The sequence below is a fragment of the Ornithorhynchus anatinus genome, chromosome 1, assembly GCF_004115215.2.
Source record: "Ornithorhynchus anatinus isolate Pmale09 chromosome 1, mOrnAna1.pri.v4, whole genome shotgun sequence".
Lineage (NCBI taxonomy): Eukaryota > Metazoa > Chordata > Mammalia > Monotremata > Ornithorhynchidae > Ornithorhynchus > Ornithorhynchus anatinus.
The window spans coordinates 164,222,036-164,247,514 of record NC_041728.1 but is presented as its reverse complement, the minus strand read 5'-3'; the positions used below and the strand labels follow the sequence as shown (position 1 = coordinate 164,247,514).

The 25,479-nt window shown below is 58.8% G+C and overlaps 1 protein-coding gene across 3 annotated transcripts in view; it reads left to right on the top strand.

Annotated features, from left to right (window-relative positions):
* The first annotated feature begins 5,664 nt into the window (after window positions 1-5,664).
* PCYT1A (phosphate cytidylyltransferase 1A, choline) overlaps window positions 5,665-25,479 on the top strand; it is a 55,056-nt gene continuing 35,241 nt past the window's right edge. The window contains exons 1-2 of one of the 3 annotated variants that reach the window (XM_029061838.2): window positions 5,665-5,723; window positions 6,287-6,304. The gene's annotated coding sequence lies outside the window, so the exon portion shown is untranslated. Of the gene's footprint in view, window positions 5,724-6,286; window positions 6,359-25,479 lie in introns of all 3 variants that reach the window. The other 2 variants (XM_029061837.2, XM_029061839.2) reach the window with 2 other exon arrangements.

Genomic DNA, 25,479 nt, shown 5'->3' with positions numbered 1-25,479 from the left:
TCCCCGTCACCTAAAATTACGTCGTTAGATTTTAAAAGGGTCCGGAGGGGGGAACCCGGGCCCGGACTTGTGTCCTAGCCCAGCTTGACCCTACCGGTATGAGCCTCCTCCCTGGATTTATTTACTCTAGTGTCTACAGCCTGGCCTAGTGGCAAGAGCCCGGGCTTGGGAGTCGGAGTCGTGGGTTCTAATCCCGGGCTCCGCCCCTTGTCTGCTGGGTGACCTCGGGCAAGTCACTTCACCTCTCTGGGCCTCGGTTTCCTCCTCTGGAAAATGGGGATTAAGACGGTGAGCTCCACGTGGGGCCACCTGATTACCTTGTAACCTAGCGCTTAGAACAGTGCTCGGCACGCTTAACAAATACCGCTATTATTAATCAGTATCATTCTACAGCGCATTCTTCAATCCGTTGCCGGAATCCTTTTTCTAAACCTTCGTTCGGTTCACGGTACCCCACCCCTCAGTAACCTCATTGGTTCCCCACGCCGCTCCACTTTTAAGCAGAAACTTCCCATCATGGGCTCAAAGGATCTGCTGTCTCCCTCCCGCTTATCCACTCTCTTCTCCCGCCACACCTCAGCTCACACTCGGGCAAGTCACCTCACTTCTCTGGGCCTCAGTTTCCTCATCTGGAAAATGGGGATTGAGGCGGTGAGCCCCATGGGGGACAGGGACTGTGTCCAACCTGATTTGCTTGTAGTAAATGGTATTTGTAAAGCGCTTCCTATGTGCCGACCACCGTTCTAAGCCCTGGGATAGATACAGGGTCATCAGGTTGTCCCACGTGGGGCTCACGGTCTTCATCCCCATTTTACAGATGAGGGAAATGAGGCCCAGAGAAGTGAAGGGACTTGCCCGAAGTCACACGGCTGCCAACTAGCAGCACTGGGATTAGAACCCAGGACTTCTGACTCCCAAGCCCGGGCTCTTTCCACTAAGCCGTGCTGCTGCTTGTCTCCACCCCACTGCTTAGCACAGTGTCCGGTACACAGTAAGTGCTTGACAAATGCCACAATTATTATTATTATTATTATTATTCAGTCCTCTCCAGCTAACCCGCTCACTGGACCTCATTCTGCTCCCAAGAGCTTAGTACAGTTCTTTTTACATCGTGAGCGATCAATAAATACCAACGATTGCTTGGTTGCTTCTGGTCTACACTGCTACGGGCGGGACAACCCGATTACCTTGTATCTCCCCCAGCGCTTAGAACAGTGCTTGGCACATAGTAAGCGCTTAACAAATGCCAACATTATTATTATTATTATTATTACTGGCGTGTTGCTCACGCCCTCCTCCCCTGCCTGAGAGGCCCTCTCCCTTCAAATCCGACAGGCCAGAACGCTTCCGTTCGGTATGATTTATTGAGCGCCTGATGGGTTCACAGCATAGCGGGGAGTCACAAAAATAAATGACAACTAAGAGGAAGAAGAGAGGGAATGGTGACGTTAGTAATACTGAAAATAATGTTGGTATTTGTCAAGCGCTTACGGTGTGCAGAGCACCGTTCTAAGCGCTGGGGGGGATACAAGGTGATCAGGTTGTCCCTCATGGGGCTCCCAGTCTGCGTCCCCATTTTCCAGATGAGGGAACTGAGGCCCAGAGAATAATAATAATGTTGGTATTTGTTAAGCGCTTACTATGTGCAGAGCACCGTTCTAAGCGCTGGGGGAGATACAGGGTCATCAGGTCGTCCCACGTGAGGCTCGCAGTTAATCCCCATTTTCCAGATGAGGTCACTGAGGCCCAGAGAAGTGAAGTGACTCGCCCACGGTCACCCGGCTGACAAGCGGCGGAGCCGGGAGTCGAACCCATGACCTCGGACTCCGAAGCCCGGGCTCTTTCCACTGAGCCACGCAAGTGAAGTGACTTGCCCACAGTCACACGGCTGACAGGCGGCGGAGCCGGGATTCGAACCCATGACCCCTGACTCCCAAGCCCGGGCTCTTTCCACTGAGCCGCGCTGCTTCTCGATCCCCCCCCCCCCCCCCCCCCGAGGGATCACTAATTTCCACCTGTGTATTCTCTCCCAGCGCTTAGTCTACTGCTTTATGTACTTACAGTAGGCACCTAACGAATAGCATCGCTACCGTTACTTCTGTAACCCTGGTCCAAGCACTCGTCAGATTCATTCATTCATTCAATAGTATTTATTGAGCGCTTACTATGTGCAGAGCACTGTACTGAGCGCTTGGGATGAACAAGTCGGCAACAGATAGAGACGGTCCCTGCCGTTGGACGGGCGCACAGTCAGATTGACTCAGTCGTCTTTATTGAGCGCTTACGGTGTGCAGAGCGCTGGACTGAGCGCTTGGAAAGTACAATTCGGCAACGGCTAGAGACCATCCCGGCCCACAACGGGCTCACAGTCTAGACTACCGCGGCAGCCTCTTCGCAGACCTCCCTGCCCCTGGTCCTTCCCTTCTAATAATAATAATGATAATAATAATGTTGGCATTTGTTAAGCGCTTACTATGTGCCGAGCACTGTTCCAAGCGCTGGGGTAGACACAGGGGAATCAGGATGTCCCACGTGGGGCTCACGGTCTTCACCCCCATTTTCCAGACGAGGGAGCTGAGGCCCAGGGAAGCGAAGTGACTCGCCCACAGTCACACAGCTGACAACCGGGATTCGAACCCATGATCTCTGACTCCAAAGCCCGGGCTTGTTCCACTGAGCCACGCTGCTGCTGCCTCTCCAGTTCATACCCCACTGGGCTGCCCGAATCACTGCGAATTTTCTCCCTAATAATAATTAATAGTCGTGGTATTTGTTCCACGCGTTCTAGGTTCATTCAGTCAGTCGTATTTATTGAGCGCTCACTGTGTGCAGAGCACCGTACTAGGCGCTCGGAAAGTACAATTCGGCAACAGGGACAATCCCTACCCAACAGCGGGCTCACGGTCTAGAAGGGGGGAGGCAGACAACAAACAAAACAAGTAGGCATCAATAGCATCAATCTAAATAAATGGAATTATAGATACATACACATCATTAATAAAATAAATGGAATAGTAAGTTTGTACTTATATACACGAGTGCTGTGGACGGGGAGAGGGGAAGAGCAGAGGGAGGGATTCGGGGGGATGGGGAGGGGAGGAGGAGCGGAGGGAGAGGGGGGCCTCAGTCCGGGAAGGCCTCCTGGAGGAGGGGAGCTCTCGGTAGGGCTCTGAAGGGGGGAAGAGAGCCAGTTCGGCGGAGGTGAGGAGGGAGGGCGTTCCGGGACCGCGGGAGGACGCGGCCCGGGGGTCGACGGCGGGACGGGCGAGAACGGGGGACGGCGAGGAGGCGGGCGGCGGAGGAGCGGAGCGTGCGGGGTGGGCGGTGGAAAGAGAGAAGGGAGGAGAGGTAGGAAGGGGCGAGGGGACGGAGAGCCTCGAAGCCCAGAGTGAGGAGTTTCCGTTTGGAGCGGAGGTCGATGGGCGACCACCGGAGGTGTTCGAGAAGGGGAGTGACAGGCCCGGAGCGTTTCTGCGGGAAGATGAGCCGGGCGGCGGAGCGGGGAGAGACGGGAGGAAGGGAGATCGGAGAGAAGGCCGACACGATAATCCAGTCGCGTATGAGCCGAGCTCTGTTCTAAGCGCTGGGGTAGATACGAAGAAATGAGGTTGTCCCACGTGGGGCTCACAGTCTCAATCTCCATTTTCCAGATGAGGGAACTGAGGCCCAGAGAAGTGAAGTGACTTGCCCAAAGTCACACAGCTGATGAGTGGCGGAACCTGGAGGAGAATTCATTCATTCAGTCATTCAATCATCTTTATTGAGCGTTTCCTGTGTGCGCAGCACTGTACTAAGCGCTTGGAATGGACAAATCGGTAACAGAGACAGTCCCTGCCCTTTGACGGGCTCACAGTCTAAAAGGAGGAGACAGACGGCAAAGCCAAACAAGGACTCACGACCTCTGACTCCCAAAGTCACACAGCTGACAAAGAGCAGCATGGGATTAGAACCCAGGACCTCTGACTCCCAAGCCCGGGCTCTTTCCACTAAGCCACACTGCTTCGTGCTGCTTCTCAGAAGCGGCGTGGCTCAGTGGCAAGAGCCCGGGCTTAGGAATCAGAGGTCGTGAGTTCTAATCCCAGCTCCGCCGCTTGTCTGCTGTGCGACCTTGGGCAAGTCGCTTCACTTCTCTGGGCCTCAGTTCCCTCATCTGGAAAATGGGGATGAAGCTCGAGAGCCCCATGTGGGACAACCTGATTACCCTGGATCTCCCCCAGTGCTCACAACAGCGCTTGGCACGTAGTAAGCGCTTGAGAAATACCAACCTTATTATTACTCTTCCGACGCCCAGGCCTCATGACACCGTGTCGCTTCCTACTGTTCTGTACCCTGGGGGTGCTCAGTAAATGTAGGAATGGATGGATGGACAGATGGATGGGTGGATGGGTTGATTGATGGATGGATTGACGGATAGACAGACGGATGGATTGACAGATGGACGGACAGACGGATGGATCGAGTGATGGACGGACGGATGGATCGAGTGATGGACGGACGGATGGATTGATGGATGGACAGACGGATGGATTGATGGATGGACAGACGGATGAGTTGATCGATGGAGTGAAGGATGGACAGATGGATGGATCGATAGATGGACGGATCGATAGATGGACGGATCGATGGATGGACGGATCGATGGATGGACGGACGGATGGGTTGATTGACAGATTGATGGATGGACAGACGGATGGATCGATAGAGGGACGGACGGATTGATAGATGGACGGATTGAGTGATGGATGGACGGATCGATTGATGGACAGACGGATGGATCGATAGAGGGACGGACGGACGGATTGATAGACGGACGGATTGAGTGGTGGATGGACGGATTGATCGATGGATGGACTGACGGATGGAGAGATGGATGGGTCGATTGATGGATGGATCGATCGACGGATGGATCGATCGACCGACGGACGGATCGACAGATGGGCGGATTGATGGATGGACAGACGGATGGACGGACGGATGGATGGGTGATGGAGGGATGGGGTGTGTGTGTGTGTGTGTGCGTGTCGTGTGGGGGCAGCCGGAGGCTTCAGGCCCCGAACCCTGTGGGTCCTGACGGGAGGCTGAGGAGGAGGATGGGGGATGAGGGGGATGAGGGGGATGAGGGGGATGAGGGGGATGAGGGGGCTGAGGAGGATGAGGAGGGTGATGGGGGTTGAGGGGGCCGAGGGAGATGAGGATGAGGAGGATGATGGGGGATGAAGGGGCTGAGGGAGATGATGGGGGGGCTGAGGGAGATGAGGGGGATGAAGGGGCTGAGGGAGATGAGGAGGATGAGGAGGATGGAGGGGGATGATGAGGATGGCGGTTGAGGGGGCTGAAGGAAGCGTGGCCCGCCATTTCCCGTGATGCTCCGGGCCGGCCCACGGGGAGGGGGGACGGGAGGGAGGGGGAAGGGGGGGAGGGGCCCCCGGCGCCCCGCTGGCGCCGGAACCTTTTCCCAGGGCTCCGGGTTCCCGCCCGGAACCCAACGACCGACGCGCCGCCAGGGAGGGGGAGGAAAGGAGGGAGAGGGAGAGAGAGAGGGGGAGGGAGGGGCGGACCCCCGCGCGCGCGCGCCCGCCCTCCGCGCGCGCGCGCGCCCGAGCCCGGCCCCGCCCCCGGCGCAGGCCCCGCCCCCTCCCCTCCCCTCCCCTCCCGCGCAGCCCCCGGGGCCACGGACGGGCGGGACGAGGACGGGCGGGACGAGGACGGACGGAGCGCCGCAGGTCGGCGGGGAGCTGGGGGTGGGGGGGGGCGGGGGGTTGCGGGCTGCAGCCGGGGGAGGGGCGGGGGGAGCCGGCGGGGTCGGGAGGGAGCTTAGAAGGGCCGGGGGAGAGGGGGTGGGGGGGCCCTGCCCTGCCCTGGAGAATAATAAGCATGATAATGACAATAATTAGGGTATCGAATGCTTCACCTGGGCCGGAGCCCCCACCGGACCCCGCACAGAGGCAGCTCGGGTTGGCCCCCCCCCCCCCCACCGTCGCCCTCCCCGTTGTACCGACGGGGGAAACCGAGGCGAGACAGAAGTCAAGTGACTCGTCCAAGGTCACACGGCGGACGGGCGGCGGGGCCGGGATTAGAACCCAGGTCCTCGCCGCTCCGGGGCCCCGGGCCGGGCCTCGGCCAGGACCCCCCCCCCCCCCGGGTCCCGAGGGACCGGCCTTCCGAGGGGTCCAAGCCGGACCCGGGGGGACCTTCGACCGCTCGCTCTCCGCCCTACAGCGCGGAACTGTAGATGCCAGATTGGAATTAACCGATTTTCTTCCCTCCGTCTCTCTTTCCCTCCCAGACCGTCAGCTCTGTGCAGGCAGGAGACGTCGTCCCCTCCCGAGCGCCGGGTACGGAGATCCGAGGGCGTCCGGTAAAGGCCGTCGACCGACCGACGGACGGATGGACCGAGGAGGCCGGGCCCGCGCCGGCGGGCCGGGCCCTCCGGCCCGTCTTCCCCTTCCTCCCGCCGCCGGGCCGAGCGGCGATCGCACCCGTCGACGGCGCGCGGGCCGCCGTGCCGAGCGCCCGGGAGAGCACGCCCCGAGGAGCGCCGGTCGGACGAGCCGACGGCACGGCCGCTCTCCGGCCGGCGCCTTTCGGTCCTCGGCCGGACCGGCCCTCCCTCTCCCGCCCTTCTTTCGGTCGGCCGCCCGCGCGCGACGACGATCAGGTCGCCGGTATCGGTGGAGCGCCCGCCGGGTGCCGAGCGCCGTTCGGGGCGCCGGGGGAGATCCGGGGGCGTCGGGCCGTCCCGCGTGAGGCTCGCCGGCTCCGTCCCCGTTTTCCGGACGAGGTCACCGAGGCGCGGAGGCGGAGGGGCTTGCCCGCGGTCACCCGGCTGCCGGGTGGCGGGGGCGGGATTCGAACCCGCCACCGGGCTCTCTCCGCCGAGCTCCGCCGCGTGACCCCGGGCCGGTCACTTCGCTCCCCCGGGCCTCGGTTTCCCGGTCTGTGAAACGGAGACTGCGGGCCCGCGCCCCGCCCCGTTCGCTCGTGTCCGCTCCGGCGCTCAGTACGGCGCCTAGCAGGCGCTTAACGCACGCCGCCGTTATTTAGCGGTCGGTGATCGGGCGCTCCGGTGTCCGCCCCGACCCCTCGGATGTTACCGTGGGCCCCGTAGTTTGTCGTAACGTCGCTCGCTCTCTGCCCAACGGCGGGCAGGGGGCCCGGCTACCGCCTCTCTTGCCGGCTTGGCTCTCTCCGCTGCCCGATTGTACTTTCCGAGCGCTCAGTACAGTGCCCTGCGCACGGTAAGCGCTCAGTCGATACGACCGAATGAATAATAATAACGGTGGCATCTGCTAAGCGCTTACTACGTGCCGAGCCCTGTTCTGAGCGCTGGGGGAGATACAGGGGAATCAGATGGTCCCGCGTGGGGCTCACGGTAAATCCCCGTTTTACGGATGAGGGAACCGCGGCCCGGAGAAGTGAAGTGACTCGCCCACAGTCAGCCGACGAGTGGCGGAGCCGGGATTCGAACCCGCGACCTCCGACTCCCAAGCCCGGGCTCTTTCCGCCGAGCCACGGTGGTGGTGTCGCTGTTCTAAGCGCTGGGGTGGATCCTAGGTGATGAGGTTGTCCCCCGCGGGGCTCACGGGCTTCATCCCCATTTAACAGGGGAGGTATCTGAGGCCCGGAGAATGATAACGTTGGTATCTGATAAGCGCTTACTATGTGCCCAGCGCCGTGCTAAGCGCCGGGGGAGAGACGGGGCCGTCCCCACGTGGGGCTCGCGGTCATCATCCCCATTTTCCGGAGGAGGGAACTGAGGCCCAGAGAAGTGAAGCGACTCGCCCAAGGTCCCCCACAGCTGACAGCTGGCGGAGCGGGGATTCGAACCCCCGACCTCCGACTCCCAAGCCCGGGCTCTTTCCGCTGAGCCACGGAGCGGGCTCACCCGAGGTCACCCGGCAGAGCCGGGACTAGAACCCACATCCCGAAGCAGCGTGGCTCGACGGAAAGAGCCCGGGCTTGGGAGTCGGAGGTCGCGGGTTCGAAACCCCGATCTGCCACCTGGCGGCTGTGTGACCGCGGGCAAGTCGCTTCACTTCTCTGGGCCTCAGTCACCTCACCTGTAGAATGGGGATGAAGACCGGGAGCCCCACGTGGGACGACCCGATTCCCCCGTGTCTACCCCAGCGCTTAGAACGGTGCTCGGCACGTAGTGAGCGCTTGACAGATACCGACATTATTATTATTATTATTATTATTATTATTATTGGGAAGCAGCGTGGCTCAGTGGAAAGAGCCGGCCTTGGGAGTCAGAGGTCGTGGGTTCGAATCCCCGCCCTGCCACTTGGCAGCTGTGGGACTGTGGGCAAGTCGCTTCACTTCTCTGGGCCTCAGTTCCCTCATCCGGAAAATGGGGATGAAGACCGCGAGCCCCACGCGGGACGACCCGACGACCCTGGATCTCCCCCGGCGCTTGGAACGGTGCTCGGCACATGGGAAGCGCTTAACAGATGCCGACGTTATTATTATTATTGACCCGATCACCTTGTATCCCCTCCCCCAGCGCTTAGAACAGTGCTTGGCACATAGTAAGCGCTTAACAGATACCATGATTATTATTATTATTATTTAAGCGCTTGATACCCCGCCCGTAAGCTCCTTGTGGGGAGGGACCTTGTCTCCTCTCCAGGGCGGTAAGTACGGTGGTCGGCACGGAGTAGGCGCTCAGTAAATACTGTCGATGGACCGCACGCTGCGCTACTGCGAGCTTGGGAAAGGACAGTTGGTAGACGTGGTCCCCTCCCGCTGTGAGACCTTAGGCAAGTCACTTCATGTCTCCTCCTCAGTTTCCTCATCTGTAAGATGGACGTTAAACGCCCGCTTTCCCTCACCCTTAGGCCGAGTCCCGCGTGGAACGGGGACTCTCTTAGTGCTGAGAACAGTGATTAGCACCCGTGGCTCGGTGGCAAGAGCCCGGGCCTGGGAGTCCCAGGGCGTGGGTTCGACTCCCGGCTCCGCCGCCTGTCAGCTGTGTGGCTGTGGGCGAGTCACTCACTTCCCTGGGCCTCAGTTCCCTCATCTGGAAAATGGGGATTAAAAGCGTGAGCCCCCCCCCGTGGGACAACCTGATCACCTTGTATCCACCCCGGCGCTTAGAACAGTGCTTGGCACATAGTAAGCGCTTAACCGCTACCATCGTTACTATTATTGCCGCAGTTAGGATTAGAGAAGCCATGAGAGAAACGAGAAGTCGTTCAGACCGTGAGCCCGTCGGGCGGGGATCGTCTCTATCCGTTGCCGGACTGTACATTCCAAGCGCTTAGTACAGCGCTCTGCGCATAGTTAGCGCTCAATAAATACCATTGACCGAATGCGTGAAGCGCCACGTGGCCAGGGGAGAGATCAAGGGCCTGGGAGTCAGAGGACCCGGGTTCTAATTCCGGCGCCGCCGCTCGTCCGCTGCGTGTCCTTGGGCGAGGTGGGCAGGTTTCTCTGTGCCTCAGTTCCCTCATCTGGGAGATGGGGATTCAGTCCCCGTTCTCCCTCCTGTTTAAACTCTGAGCCGCACGTGGGACGGGGACCGTGTCCGGCCCGACTAGCTTGTCCCCACCCCGGCGCTTAGAGAAGCAGCGTGGCTCAGTGGAAAGAGCACGGCCTCTGGAGTCAGAGGTCATGGGTTCGAATCCCGGCTCGGCCGCTCGTCAGCGGTGTGGCTTTGGGCGAGTCACTTCTCGGTGCCTCGGCGACCTCATCTGTGAAATGGGGATGAAGACTGGGAGCCCCGCGTGGGACGACCCGATTCCCTTGCGTCCACCCCGGCGCGGCCCATAGTAAGCGCTTAACGAATACCAACGTTCTTATTGTTACTGACGGTGTGTGACACGTAGTAAGCGCTTAACAAATACCATTCGTTATCATCACAGCGCCCGCCACATGGTAATAAACGCTACTCAAATATATTCTTATCATCGGTCTCCTACTTACGTAGCGCTCTACCTTTGGAAGCCCCCCCGACTCACCCCGCGCCCGCTTTGAAGCCGTGATCGATGGGGAGGTGTTTCTCTTCGGGCTTCCCTCTCTCGGGACCCCAGTTTTATTGGATTTTTAAAATTTAAGACGTGCTTACCGTGCGCCAGGCACTGTAGTAAGCGCCGGGGCCAAACCAGGTTGGGACAGAGTTCGTGTCTCGCACGGGGCTCCCAGCTCTTAATCCCCCTTTTAAGCAAACTGAGGCGCAGAGGATGGGAAGAGACTTGCCTAAGGTCACGCATTCCGGAAGGCGAAGAAGGGAGGAAGTCATCGGTCTGTCTGTCTCGAGGCTTCCTTTATTCATTTCTCCCCTGGCTCGGAGATGCCCCGAGGCAAAACCAAGTCAGGGCCCGGAAGGCGGCAGGCCCGGCTTTCAGAGCGGCGGGGCTCAGCGGAAAGAACCCCGGGCTCGGGAGGCCGAGGTCATGGGTTCGAATCCCGGCTCCGCCGCTCGTCAGCTGTGTGACTGCGGGCGAGTCACCTCTCTGGGCCTCGGCGACCTCATCTGGAAAATGGGGATGAAGACTGGGAGCCTCACGTTGGGACAACCTGATTAGCCTGTATCGACCCCAGCGCTTAGCACGGTGCTCTGCATGTGGTAAGCGCTTAACAAATGCCAACATTATTATTATTGTTAAATCTTGGGGTCACCTCTGATTCACCCTGTGTCTTGGGGGTGAGGGGTGCTTTCGGCCGCTCTCTGGCCCCTCCTCCTCTCCCGCCGCGGAGTAAGGATGAAAACTGCCGGGGACCCTGCGGGCAGAATGTGTTTATCAGGTTTATAAAAGCAACTGCGCCGCAAGAGCGTCCGGTACAGTTCCTCAGGTTGCTCAGAGCAGCGTTCACTTTCCAGCGGGACCGTGCTCGGCTCCGTCTTGCGGCCAGATTTCGGAGGACGCTGTACGTCTAGCTATTTCCCAGTAATAATGTTGGTGTTGGCTAAGCGCTTACTCTGTGCAGAGCACTGTTCTAAGTGCTGGGGGGAGATACAGGGTAATAATAACGTTGGTATTTGTTAAGCGCTTACTCTGTGCAGAGCACTGTTCTAAGCGCTGGGGGAGATACAGGGTCAGCGGGTTGCCCCAAGTGGCGCTCACGGTCTTCAGCCCCATTTTACAGATGAGGGAACTGAGGCCCAGTGAAGCGACTCGCCCGCAGTCACCCAGCCGACGAGTGGCAGAGCCGGGATTCGAACCCGTGACCTCCGACTCCCAAGCCCGGGCTCCTTCCACTGAGCCCCGCTGCCTCTCTCTAGAGGGACCGTAAAGTTGGCAGAGCTCTTCGGCTGCTGCTTTTTTGTCGGTCGGCTGTCGCCTCATCCCTGGCGCTTGGACACGGGACCCCTGGGTCACCGGGCGGGGACGGTCTCTATCGGTTGCCGAATTGGCCATTCCAAGCGCTTAGTACGGTGCTCTGCACCTAGTAAGCGCTCAGTAAACACATTCGCCCCACCCTCAACCCCACAGCGTTCACGCGCGTGGCTTGAAATGATAGATTGTTCATCAAGTCCGTCCCTCCCGACCCCCAGCCGGAGATTCCGAGGTCGTCGCGGGCCGGGGACCCTCGTCCGGTAAATCGGTTACGTCGTACTCTCCCAGACGTTCAGTATAGCTGCTCAGCGAACGACTGATCGATCCCCGTGTGGAACGGCAAGTGATGACGACGACGACGGTGTCCGTGAAGCGCTTACTCGGTGCCAAGCGCCGTTCTAAGCGCCGGGGTCGATACGAGGTCGCCGGGTCGCCCCGCGTGGGGCCCGGGGCCTTCATCCCCATTTTTCAGACGAGGGAACTGAGGCACGGAGAAGTCACGCCGCTTGCCCGAGGTCACCCGGCTGGGAAGTGGCGGGGGCGGGATTAGAACCCACGCCCTCCGACTCCCAAGCCCGGGCTCTTCCCACCGAGCCGCGCCGCTCCTCCAGGCGTCGTCGTCTGTGTCGCACCGGAGGGGAGACCGCGGCCGGAAAAAGGGAAGCGACTCGGCTGCGCCGTCGGCCGGCCCGTCGGTGGCGAAACGACGGGTTATAAAGCAAGTTGCGGAAGGGAAGCTTCTCCCCGGGCCGGGGTTCTGCGTGCTAAATCGGCCCTTCTCAGTTTAGAGAAGCGGCGCGGCTCGGTGGGAAGAGCCCGGGCTTGGGAGTCGGCGGGCGTGGGTTCTGATCCCGGCTGCGCCGCGCCTGTCTGCTCGGTGACCTCGGGCACTTCTCTGGACCTCGGTTCCCTCGTCCGTAAAAATGGGGATTAAAAAATGTGAGCCCCACCTGGGCCAATCTGATTGCCCTGGGTCTCCCCCGGCGTTTAGAACGGTGCTCGGCACGTAGTAGGCGCTTTACAAATACCATAATCAAGCGGCCGAAGAGCTCTTCCAACTCAGGGTCCCTCTACAGAGAGGCGGCGGGGCTCAGTGGAAAGAGCCTGGGCTTGGGAGTCCGAGATCGGGGGTTCGAATCCCGGCCCCGCCGCCCGTCGGCTCTGTGACCGTGGGCGAGTGGCTTCGCTTCTCTGGGCCTCGGTTACCTCATCTGTAAAATGGGGATGAAGACCGTGAGCCCCACGTGGGACGACCCGATTTCCCCCGTGTCTCCCCCAGCGCTTAGAACGGTGCTCTGCACGGAGTAAGCGCTTAACAGATACCAACATTATTATTATTATTCTCTGGGCCTCGGTTTCCTCATCTGGAAAAAGGGGGTGAAGACCGGGAGCCCCACGTGGGACGACCCGCTGACCCTGGATCTACCCCAGCGCTTGGTAGTAAGCGCTTCACGGGTACCATCATTGTTATCATTATGGAGATGAGGACGAGGGGAGCCTAGCCCGGGAGGGCCTCCGCTGTATTAAGCGCTTGGGCGAGGGCCACTCGATAGAGTTTGCAGACACCTTCCCGGCCCGCAAAGAGCTTACGGTCTAGGGGAGGAGACGGACGTTAATATAAAGAAATAAATTCCAGATGCGGACGTAAGCGCTGTGCACAGCGCCTTCATTTTTCCCTCAGGCGAGTGCAGACGGGGGGTTTATCCCAGCTCGGGTGTTTTGTGTGTTTTGGGGGGCCGGTTGCGGGGAGAGGGGGCGTCCCCTTGGCTCGGGAGGCGACCGGCCTCCACCGCAGGCAAGGCCAGGGTCCGTCTTCCCTTTCAGCCGAACGGCGAGGGGTCGGGGAGAAAGCCCCGCTCGTGGGAGTCGGCGGACCCCGATCCCAGTCCCGACCAGGCCACTGGAACTTAATGATAATAATAGTGATGGTATTTAAGCGCTCGCTAAGCGCCGGAGCACTCTTCTCCTCGACCCCGTGCCTCAGTGACCTCGCCTGTAAAATGGGGATGAGGACTGCGAGCCCCACGCGGGACAACCTGATTACCTTGCATTCCCTCCCCCAGCGCTTAAAGCAGTGCTCGGCGCCTAGTAAGTGCTTAACGAAGGCCATCTCTATTACTGTCATTAGGCGACCGATGGGCCCGGACGGCCCCTCCATCGACCCGCAGGTAATCCCGAAGTAACAGTGACCATTGTGGTATCTCTTGGGCGCTTACTTCGTGCCGGGCACCGTACTAAGCGCCGGGGTGGAGGCAGGCAAATGGGGTCGGACGCGGTCCCCGTCCCACGTGGGGCTCACGGTCTCCGTCCCCGTTTTCCGGATGAGGTGCCCGAGGCCCAGGGGAGTCCGGGTGACTTGGCCGGGGTCACCCGGCAGGCGAGCGGCGGAGTGGGGATTAGAACCCGTGACCTTCTGGCTCCCAGGCCCGAGCTCTGAATCTACCACGGCCCCGGGCCGCTTCTCTAAATCCCTGGCCCCCTCCCCCGGGGCTCCGTCCCCCTCCGCCGCGTACGGCGGGCCGCCTCTCGCTCCACCTCCTAAGCGTTACCGAGGTCACGCCTCCTCCGGGAGGCCTTCCCTGCCGCAGCCCTCTTCCCCCCCCCCCCCCCCCCCCCGCTCCCTCTCCCGTCCGGGTCGTCTACGCACTTGGATTTGATACCCCCGGGGCCCTTCCGGACGGACCCTCAACGCGGGCCCGGGCTATCCCGAGGTAAAGTGGGTCACCCAACGGCCGGCCCCGGATCCCGCCCCGGCGGGACCGAGCTCGACCGAGGGAAAAACGTTGGGGTCGGTTAAGCGCTCACTCTGCGCCGAGCGCCGTTCTAAGCGCCGGGGGAGATCCGGGGTCATCGGGTCGTCCCACGTGGGGCTCACGGTCTCCGTCCCCATTTTCCAGATGAGGCCGCTGAGGCCCAGAGAAGCGAAGTGACTTGCCCACGGTGTGCCGAGGGAGCTTCAGGGGAACGGGGCTGGGCGCGGTCCCCGTCCAAAATCGGGGTCCTAATAGTCATCCCTGTTTTTCGGCCGAGGTAGCCGGGGCGCAGAAGAGTGAAGCGACTTGCCCAAGGTTACAGACCTGACGGGTGGCAGAGCTGGGATCAAAGCCCAGGCCCTCTGACTCCCAAGCCCGGGCTCTTTCCGCTGCTTCGCCGCGTACGTACTCACCTGCCTGTCGAAGCAGCGCGGCTCGGTGGCGAGAGCCCGGGCTTGGGAGCCAGAGGTCGTGGGTTCGAATGCCGACTCCGCCACTTGTCAGCTGCGTGACTGTGAGGAAGTCACTTCCCTGTGCCTCAGCGACCTCATCTGTAAAATGGGGATGAAGACTGTGAGCCCCACGCGGGACGACCCGATCACCTTGTGTCGTCCCCGTCCCCCCCCCCCCCCCCCCCAGCGCGTAGAACGGTGCTGTGCACATAGTGAGCGCTTAACAGATACCGACATTATTGTTATTAACTGCAGTCGTTCTGGTAACGGATCCAGAGAGTTTTCTTGGTAAAAAATCTGGAAGTGGTTTACCGTCGCCTCCTTCCACGCAAGTAATTAACCGTAATTTCTTTGTATTCACGCCCGTCTCCCCCTCTAGACTGGAAGATCGCTTTGGGCAGGGTGCAGGTCTAACCGACTGTATTGAACCGTACTCTCCCGAGCGCTTAGTAGAGTGTCCTGCCCGCAGTAAGTGCTCAATAAATGTAATTGATGGATGAGGCGGGGACGGTGTGGGTTCCGGTTGGCTTCTCGTCCTCGGGGACTCCAAAACCGCCCCCTGAGAGGTTGGTGAATTAGGGTCTCCCCGTTCTCCCCGGCTATTGAGGTCATGGGTTCGAATCCCGGCTCTGCCGCCTGTCAGCTGGGTGACCGTGGGCGAGTCACTTCTGTGCCTCAGTCACCTCATCTACAAAATGGGGATTAACCGTGAGCCTCACGGGAGACGACCCGATTACCCCGTGTCTACCCCAGCGCTTAGAACGGTGCTCGGCACATAGTGAGCGCTTAATAACAGTGTAATGATGATAACGATGTTGGTATTTGTTAAGCGCTCACTATGTGCCGAGCACCGTTCTAAGCGCTGCGGTAGACACAGGGGAATCCGGTTGTCCCACGTGGGGCTCACGGTCTTCATCCCCATTTCACAGATGAGGGAACTGAGGCACCGAGAAGTGAAGTGACTTGGCCACAGTCACACAGCTGACGAATGGCCGAGCCGGGATTTGAACCCGTGACCTCTGACTCCAAAGCCCGTGCTCTTTCCACTGAGCCACGCTGCTTAACAAATAACCAACATTCTTATTATTATTATTATTGATCTGACCTTTATTATTTCAGGTGGAGTTAGCGAGGCCCTTTGTTCACTTCACTTCTCTGTGCCTCAGTTGCCTCATCTGTAAAATGGGGATTAACCGTGAGCCTCACGTGGGACGACCCGATGACCCTGGATCTACCCCGGCGCTTAGAACGGTGCTCTGCACATAATAAGCGCTTACCAGATGCCAACATTATTATTATTACTGACCGATTCCTGCGGAAATCAAGTGACTTTATGCATCTGTGTTGGATCTTTGAACTCAGGACAGCGTATAATGAGTCAGTCATGTTTGTTGAACGCTTACTATGTGGTGTTTGCCTCCGGTGTGCAGAGAATCTGAGCGCTTAGGAGGGTCCAATGTAATAATTAATTACGGCATTTGTTAGCGTAACGGAGTCGGTAGACGAGCTTAGAGTCGATATGGCTTGCGCTGCCCATCTGGGTGGCTTGTGTTACCGATTTGTCCATTCCAAGCGCTTAGGACAGTGCTCTGCACGTAGTAAGCGCTCCGTAAATGCTAGTGAATGAATGAGTTTGTCTTGCCAAGCACTGAAGTGAGCGCCGGGGTAGATAAACGATCGGTCGGACCAAGTCCCTGACGCACACGGGGGAATCGCAGACCTAAGAAGGAGAGAGAACGGTACAGTTGCCATTTGGCAGACGAGGGAACCGAGGCACAGAGCTGTGAAGCGACTCGCCCGAGGTCACCCAGCCTCGAAGGGCCCGGGACCGTCTCTGTCTGTCACCCATTTGTCCATTCCAAGCGCTCAGTACAGTGCTGTGCACATAGTAAGCGCTCGGTAAATACCATCGAATGAATGAAAGAGCCGGGAATAAAACCCGGGCCCTCCGACTCCCCGGCCCGGGCGCTTTCCACTAGGCCACGCCGCTAGCGTTGAGGGAGTGGAGCGGTTGGGGTGGTGAGCGTTCGGGTCCGGGCTTTGCCCCGGGGGATCAGCCGATCATCCGATCGCCGGTAGTGGTTCCGTCGGTCAGTCGGTGCTATCTGATGAGCGCTTGCTGTAGACAGCACTGTATTAAGTGCTTGGGGGAGTACAAAAAAGCAGAGTTAGTAGGTTTCTCCGCCCAAAAGGACTTTACAATCTAGCGCTGAGGTTTAAGGAGCGAAAAACCAAGTGCTTTGAAAGTGCAACGGGAGCCTCTGAGCCTCGACCGAGGCGCCGAGAAGCCGCGTGACCTAGTGGAGAGAGCCCCGGCCTGGGAGTCGGCTGGACCTGGGTTCATTCATTCATTCGATAGTATTTACTGCGCGCTTACTATGTGCAGGGCACTGTACTAAGCGCTTGGAATGGACAAATGGGTAACAGACAGAGACGGTCCCGGCCCTTCGACGGGCTTACGGTCTCCCGGCTCCGCCGCTCGTCCGCCGTGTGACCCCTGGGAGATGGCTCCACTTCCCTGGGCCTCCGTGCCGTCGTCTGTAAAATGGGGATGAAGACTGGGCGTCCAGTGTGGGACAGGGATGTGTCCAACCTGCTTACCTCGTATCTATCCCAGCGCTTAGCGTGGACAGTGCCTGGCACGGAGTAAGACATTTAACAGATGCTTTAAAAAAGTCAAAGCCCGAATGCCACCCTGCCCCGTGATCTCCAGGAGGCCTTAAGGATCGTCTGGTTTCTCCCCCCACGATTCTTCCAGCCTCCTCTTGGAAGGCGGCGGGCGGAGCCGACGTCCTGAGCGGGCGGCTGCCGGGGCCGGGAACGGGAGGGAGGGGAAACAAGGAGAGCACCGTGTGCCCGGTGGGCAGTCAGCGGGGGGAGGAGGGGCCGGCGTGTGCCCGGTGGGCGATCAGCGGGGAGAAGAGGGGCCGGCGTGTGCCCGGTGGGCAGTCAGCGGCGGGGAGGAGGAGCCGGCGTGCGCCCGGCGGGCAGTCGATGGGGCGAGGGGCCGGCGTGTGCCCGGTGGGCGATCAGCGGGGAGAAGAGGGGCCGGCGGGTGCCCGGTGGGCAGTCAGCGGTGGGGAGGAGGGGCAGGCGTGCGCCCGGCGGGCGGTCTGTGGGAAGGATGGAGGGGTCGGCGTGTGCCCGGTGGGCGGTCAGCGGTGGGGAGGAGAGGCCGGCGTGCGCCCGGCGGGCGGTCACGGGGGAGAAGAGGGGCCGGTGTTCAGGAGCTGGAAAAAAAGCCCCCACACAGATACAGCCTCCGGGGCCCACGAAGCTCATCAAGATGAGGTCGACTCATCCTCCCTCCCGGAGCCCTCTGCGGACACGGGGCGAGGGGGCGGGAAGGCGTAGGCGGTCCGGTCCGCTTCCCCAGACCGAGGGCGGGGAGGGCACGGCGGGAGGGAGCGCCTGCCCGGCCCGCGGGGTCGGGCCCACCTCCCCCGGCGGACGTCTGCCCGGCAGACGTCAAGCTCCTCCTGGAGGGCCGAGCCCCGTGCTCGGCACCGGGAAAGAGTCCGTCGGTCAGTCGACCGGATCTGTTGAGCGCCTACCGGGTACGGAGCCCCGTCCCCACCCCCTGGGAGAGGACGGCGGAGCAATAAACGGACGCGTTCCCTGCATCCGACGAGCTCACGGTCTAGAGCGGGGAGAGGCAGACGTGAATAATGATAATGGTGACGTTGGTATCTGTTAAAGCGCTCGCCACGTGCCGAGCGCCGTTCTAAGCGCCGGGGGAGATGCGGGGCGATCGGGTTGTCCCGCGTGGGGCTCGCGGTTTTCATCCCCATTTTACAGATGAGGGAACTGAGGCCCCGAGAGGTGAAGCGACTTGCCCAAAGCCACCCAGCTGACCGGTGGCGGAGCCGGGATTCGAATCCATGACCGCTGACTCCCAAGCCCGGGCTCTTTCCGCTGAGCCCCGCCGCCCAGCCCGGCTCACGGGCGGAGAATCAGTGGGAGAGGTCGGGCTGCCGCTGTCCCCGACCGCTGTCTCTCTGCCTCAGTTACCTCATCCGTACAATGGGGATGAAGACTGTGAGCCCCACGTGGGACAATCTGATCCCTTTGTATCCCCCCCCCCGGCGCTTAGAACGGTGCTTTGCACATAGTAAGCGCTTAACAGATACCCTCGTTATTATTACTATTATTGCAAGCTAATCAGGTTGGACAGTCCCTGTCCCTCCTGGGGCTCACAGTCTTCACCCCCATTTTACAGATAAGGAAATTGAGGCACAGAGGATTGAAGTAGAGAAGCAGCGTGGCTCAGCGGAAAGAGCCCGGGCTTGGGAGTCAGAGGTCATGGGTTCCAGTCCCGGCTCTGCCACCTGTCAGCTGTGTGACCGTGGGCAAGTCACTTCACTTCTCTGTGTCTCGGTTACCTCGTCTGTAAAATGGGGATTCATTCATTCATTCAATAGTATTTATTGAGCGCTTACTACGCGCAGAGCACTGGACTAAGCGCTCGGAATGGACAGATCGGGAACAGGTAGAGACGGTCCCTGCCCAATGACGGGCTCACGGTCTAATCGGGGGAGACGGACGGACGACAACGATAGCGATAAGTGGAATCGGGGGGAGGGACATCTCATTGAAACAATAGCAGATAAGTAGAATCAAGGTGATGCGCAGCTCATTAACAAAATAAATAGGGTGATGAAGATATATACGGTCGAGCGGACGGGTACAGTGCCGAGGGGGTGGGAAGGGAGAGGGGGAGGAGCAGAGGGAAAGCGGGGGGGAAAAGAGGGTTAAGCTGCGGAGAGGTGAAGGGGGGGCGGTAGAGGGAGAAGGGGAGCTCAGTCTGGGAAGGCCTCTCGGAGGAGGTGAACTCTCAGTAGGGTTTCGAAGAGGGGAAGAGAATCAGTTTGGCGGAGGTGAAGAGGGAGGGCGTTCCGGGACCGCGGGGGGACGCGGCCCGGGGGTCGACGGCGGGACGGGCGAGACCGGGGGACGGCGAGGAGGCGGGCGGTGGAGGAGCGGAGCGTGCGGGGTGGGCGGTGGAAAGAGAGAAGGGAGGAGAGGTAGGAAGGGGCGAGGGGACGGAGAGCCTCGAAGCCCAGAGTGAGGAGTTTCTGTTTGGAGCGGAGGTCGATAGGCAACCACCGGAGGTTTTTGAGAAGGGGAGTGACAGGCCCGGAGCGTTTCTGCGGGAAGATGAGCCGGGCGGCGGAGCGAAGAACAGACCGGAGCGGGGAGAGACGGGAGGAAGGGAGATCGGAGAGCAGGCCGACACGGTGGTCTAGCCGGGATACGACGAGAGCCCGTAGCGGTAAGGTAGCCGTCCGGGTGGAGAGGAGAGGGCGGATCTTGGCGATATCGTAGAGGTGAGACCGGCGGGTCTCGGTGACGGATCGGATGCGCGGGGCGAACGAGAGAGACGAGTCAAAGGTGACGCCCGGGTCGCGGGCCCGAGAGAAGGGAAGGACGGACGTCCCGTCCACGGTGACGGGGAAGTCAGGGAGAGGACCGGGCTCGGGAGGGAAGATGAGGAGCTCGGTTTTGGACGTGGGACATGGACGTGGGATTAAGACCGTGAGCCTCGTGTGGGACAACCTGATTACCCTGTGTCCACCCCAGCGCTTAGAAAAGTGCTCTGCACCTAGTAAGCGCTTAACAAATGCCAATTAAAAAAAAAAAAGGTCCCACAGCAGTCAAGTGGCGGAGGCCCTTCCTCGGAACCAGACGGGGCAGGGGGAGGGAAGAGAGCGGCGGGGGGGTTGTTTCGAACCTGGGACTCGTCCCTCTGCCCCCGTCCGGGCCCCACCCCGCTGACTCCCAGAATCTCCACCGGGTCCTGCCTCCCACTCCGACCTACTGGCCCAGCTTTCCGCCAGTTCCGGCCCGCGTCCTGACCTGCCTCAGGGAGGTTGAGTTCGGAAGCGGCGAAACCCGCCGCGGGGGCGACGGCTCGTCAGGGCCACCAGCCGCGGCCCGGCGCGTGGAGCGCCGGCCCGGGAGGCGGAAGGACCTGGGTTCTGATCCCGGCTCCGCCCCTCGTCTGCCGGGTGACCTCGGGCACGTCGCTTCGCTTCTCTGGGCCTCGGTTACCTCCTCCGTAAAACGGGAATTAAGGCCGCGAGCCCCCTCTGGGACGTGGACCGGGCCGACCTTGTGTGTGCCCCATCGCTCAGTACAGTGCGTGGGCATATAGTCGGCGCCTGACGAATGCCGTAGAATGAGGCAGCGAGCCGTCGATGGTATTTACCGAGTGCTCGCTGTGGGCAGAGCACCGTGCTAAGCGCTGGGGAGAGGGCAGTACAGCGGAGATGGCGGACACGTTCCCCGGCCACAGAGAACTCAGGGTCTAGAGGGGGAGGCGGGCGGTCGAATTAGTTCTGAAGCGCCGGGGGGTTGAGGGTGGGGTGAGCGGGGTACAGAAGGAGATGCAAGAGGGATGCCCGGGGGAGAGGAACAGGGGGAACGAGGGCTAGGGAAGCAGCGTGGCTCAGTGGAAAGAGCCCGGGCGTTCGGAGTCAGAGGTCATGGGTTCGACTCCCGGCTCTGCCGCTTGTCAGCTGTGTGACCGTGGGCGAGGCGCTTCACTTCTCTGGGCCTCAGTTCCCTCATCTGTAAAATGGGGATTAACTGCGAGCCTCACGTGGGACGACCCGATGACCCTGTATCTCCCCCAGCGCTTAGAACAGGGCTCTGCACGTAGGAAGCGCTTAACAAATACCAGTATTATTAGTTGGGGAAGAGACGCGCTTTTCATAAGGCTTTGAAGGAGAGGAGAGGGCTTAAGTACTCTTCGGTAACCCTTAATAATAATGTTGGCATTTGTTAAGCGCTTACTATGTGCAGAGCACCGTTCTAAGCGCTGGGGCAGATACAGGGGCGTCAGGTTGTCCCGCGTGAGGCTCACGGTCTTCATCCCCATTTTACAGATGAGGCACAGAGAAGTGAAGTGACTTGCCCATAGTCCCACAGCGTACTTTCAATATATATAAAGTATATATCAACATATACTACCTCGCTCTAGATCTCTCTATATGGATTTATATATCGATGTATACCGTCTCTCTAGATCTGTATATATATATATAAGTCTATATATAAAGTATATATCAACATGTACTCTCTCTCTAGATCTATACATATAAACATATATCAATACACCGTCTCTAGATCTCTCTCTGTATGTATAGAGACAGTATATCGATGTATGTCTATATATATGTCCACATATATGTCTATGTATAGAGATCAAGAGAGAGACCGTATATATTGATTAGACTTTAAGCCCGTCAAAGGGCAGGGACCGTCTCTGTCTGTTACCGATTTGTACATTCCAAGCGCTTAGTACAGTGCTCTGCACATAGTAAGCGCTCAAAAAATACTATTGAATGAATGAATATTGATATATACTTTACATATATTGATCTATAGAGAGAGAGAGAGAGAGAGAGAGAGAGAGAGAGAGAGAGAGATGCGCTTCCTGTTGGTAGTTCTTCAAGTGCCCACCTCTCAATCAATCCGTGATATTTATTAGAGTAGAAGTGTGGCTCAGTGGCAAGAGCCCGGGCTTGGGAGTCAGAGGTCGTGGGTTCTAATCCCGGCTCCGCCGCTCATCAGCTGCGTGACTTGGGGCGAGCCGCTTCGCTTCTCTGGGCCTCATTTACCTCAACGGTAAAATGGGGATGAAGCCTGTGAGTCCCACGTGGGATAACCTGATGACCTCGTATCTACCCCAGTGCTTAGAACAGCGCTTGGCACGTAGTAAACGTTTAACAAATACCATCGTTACTATTATTAGAGGGTGGGCACGTTGCTTGGTGTTTTCTCACTTCTCGTTCTTTAGGTCTTTCAGGGGTCACTTCCACGCCCAGGGAGAGGCGCTTTTTCAAAAGGCCTCGAACCTTCCAGTTTGCGCGGGCCACCTCTGTGGGGTTATTTCTGTCTTATAATGTTGGTATTTGTTAAGCGCTTACTATGTGCAGAGCACTGTTCTAAACGCTGGGGGAGACATCAGGTTGTCCCACATGAGGCTCGCGGTCTTCATCCCCATTTTACAGATGAGGGAACTGAGGCCCAGAGAAGTGAAGTGACTGGCCCACAGTCACCCAGCTGACAGGTGGCAGAGCCGGGATTCGAACCCATGACCTCTGGGTCCCAAGCCCATGCTCAAAGGCTGCCAAAGTGAACTTATTGAACGGTGACTGTGTGCAGAGCACTGCATTAAGCACGAGGGGAGAGTACAGTATAACCACGCTGGTAGATGGGCTCCCCGCACCCCACGAGCTAAAACCCTAGTACGAGACGTGGACGTTGAAAAGAAAAGTGCTTCTGGATTCCTCCATGCGATGGTCCTTCACCGGCGTAGCTCTGAATTTTAGAATCTTAGCCTAAATTCATGGATCCCAGATTGAATGAGGCGGTCTTCGCTTTTGCAGGAGAGTAACCTGGAATACGCAGCCGGGGTCTCGAGGGAGACCCGAGGAAGCGAGGTTTTCTCGTGTGTTGGTCCGGGGTTTAATATTCCGGGTGGCGCGGATCTGTTTGTGTGGGAACAGATCGTCCTGTGACTGGAAGCGAAGTGCTCTGGAGGAGATTTGTCCAAGCGGCGTGACTTTGGGCCTTGGGATTCAGGAGACCTGGGTTCTAATCCTGCTCTGCCACTGGTCTGCTGTGTGACGTTGGGCCAGTCCCTGTGCCTCAGTTCCCCATCTATAAAATGGGGAATAAAGCTGTGAGCCCCATGTAGGACAGGGACTGTTTCCGGTCTGATTAGCTAGCGTCTACCCCAGTGTTCAGTGCGGTGCCTGGCACATACTAAGCACTGAACAGATGGCGGAAAACAAAACGAAACAAAAAACTTGAGTTGTAGACCCGTTCCCTGCCCACAACAAGCTGACAGGATGGATGGATTCGATACCAGTTCTCCCTCCTATACTTAGACTCCGAGCCCCACGTGAGACCTGACGACGCCTGGCTTAGTGGAAGGAGCCCGAGCTCGAGAGTCAGAGGTCGTGGGTTCTAATCCCCGCTCCTCCGCTTATTAGCCGTGTGACTTCGGCCAAGTCACTTGACTTCTCTGCGCCTCGGTTACCTCATCTGTAAAACGGGGATTAAGACTGTGAGCCCCACGGTGGGACAACCGCATTACCTCGTATCTCCCCCAGTGTTTAGAACGGTGCTGGGCGCACAGTGTGTGCTCAACTCCTACCATCATTATTATTATCTCGTATCTACCCCGGCGCTTAGTGTAGTGACCTTGGCTGTCACTCCACTTCTCTGTGCCTCAGTTCCCTCACCTGTAAAATGGGGATTAAGACGGTGAGCCCCTCGTGGGACAACCTGATGACCTTGTATCTGCCCCAGCATTTAGAACAGTGCTTGGCACGTAGTAAGCACTTAACAAATGCCGTCATCGTCATTACTATTAGCGTGCTTGGCGCGTAGTAAGTGCTTAACAAGTGCCATTATTATCGTTATTTTTCTTTGGAGAAGCAGCGTGGCGTAGTGGATAGAGCACCGGCCTGGGACTCATCCCGGCTCTGCCACTTGTCTGCCGTGTGTCCTTGGGCAAGCCACCCGACTTCCCTGGGCCTCAGTCCTGTCATCTGTAAAACGGGGACAGGGACCGTGTCTAATCCGACCTGCTCGCATCCACCCCGGCGTTCGGTCCGGCGCCTGGCACGTAACAAGCGCTTAAGAAACACCCCAATTATTTCGGTGATTATTATCGCCTTCCTCTGGCGGCAGTCGGACCGGTGATGATATCACCCGGAGAGTGAAGCCTCCGGGATCCCGTGGAGGCAAAGACTTTGCCTTTTGCCGGACGAGGCGGCGAGTGACACCGGAAAGCGGAACCTGCGATATAAGAGGGTCAGGTTGGCATTTCTCTGATTCACAGGTCAAAGTCTCTTAGAGCACGTCTCCCTCCTATCTTACGGAGCCGGGGAATCAATCCGTCCCTTCTCCGTTCAGAGGGCCGTGGGGCGGGCTCGTGTCCTATCCGGGCCTTGGCCCTGCGGGTGTCAATCGGTCGGATTTATTGAGCGCTCACCGGTGGGCAGAACACTGTGATAAGCGCTTGGGGGAGCACAGTACAACAGAGGTGGTAGACGCGTTCCCTGCCTACGGTCTAGAGAGGGAGACGGACATTAATATAAATAAATGAATGACGTATCTGTACAGGAGATGATAATAAATGTTGGTATTCGTTAAGCGCTCGCTATGTGCAAGGCACTGTTCTAAGCGCTGGGGGAGAGACAGGGGAATCAGGTTGTCCCACGTGAGGCTCCCGGTCTTCAGCCCCATTTTCCAGATGAGGGAACTGAGGCCCAGAGAAGTGAAGTGACTCGCCCACAGTCCCACAGCTGACAAGTGGCAGGGCCGGGATTCGAACCCATGACCTCGGACTCCCAAGCCGGGCTCTTTCCACTGAGCCACGGCTGCTTCTCTTCGGGGGGGGGGGGCTGAGGGTGGGGTGAATAAAAAGTGCAAATTCAGGTCAGCCTCCGGGCTGATTTCACACAGTAAGCGCTCAGTAAATACGATCGAATCGGTTGATCGCTCCTCGTGGTACAAGACACACACGTGCTTAATAGACCTTCCGTGGCTTAGTGCTACCCACTGCCAGGGAGGAATGCTCCTGATTTTGACTGTAGTACTTGGAAAGTGCTTTCTAGATGCCGAGCACTGTACCGAGCACTGGAGTAGATACCACCTGGTCAGGTGGGACCCAATCCCTGTCCCACATGGGGCTCACGGTCTAAGTGAGAGGGACTAGGGTTTAATCACCATTTTACAGGGATTGGGAGAGACCTCCCCAGATGCAAAGAAACCCTAAAATTCACGTTCCGGGAGAGGGGAGTGAAGTATCCACGTGCCTTCCCGATTCCCTCATTCGGTGGTATTTATTGAGCGCTCACCGTGTGGAGGGGACTGTGCTGGGCACTTGGGAGAGTAGAGTAGAGCAGTCAACAGACACATCCCCCGCCAACGACGAGCTTACGGTCTAGGGGGGAGACAGACGAGCGTCTGGCTCCA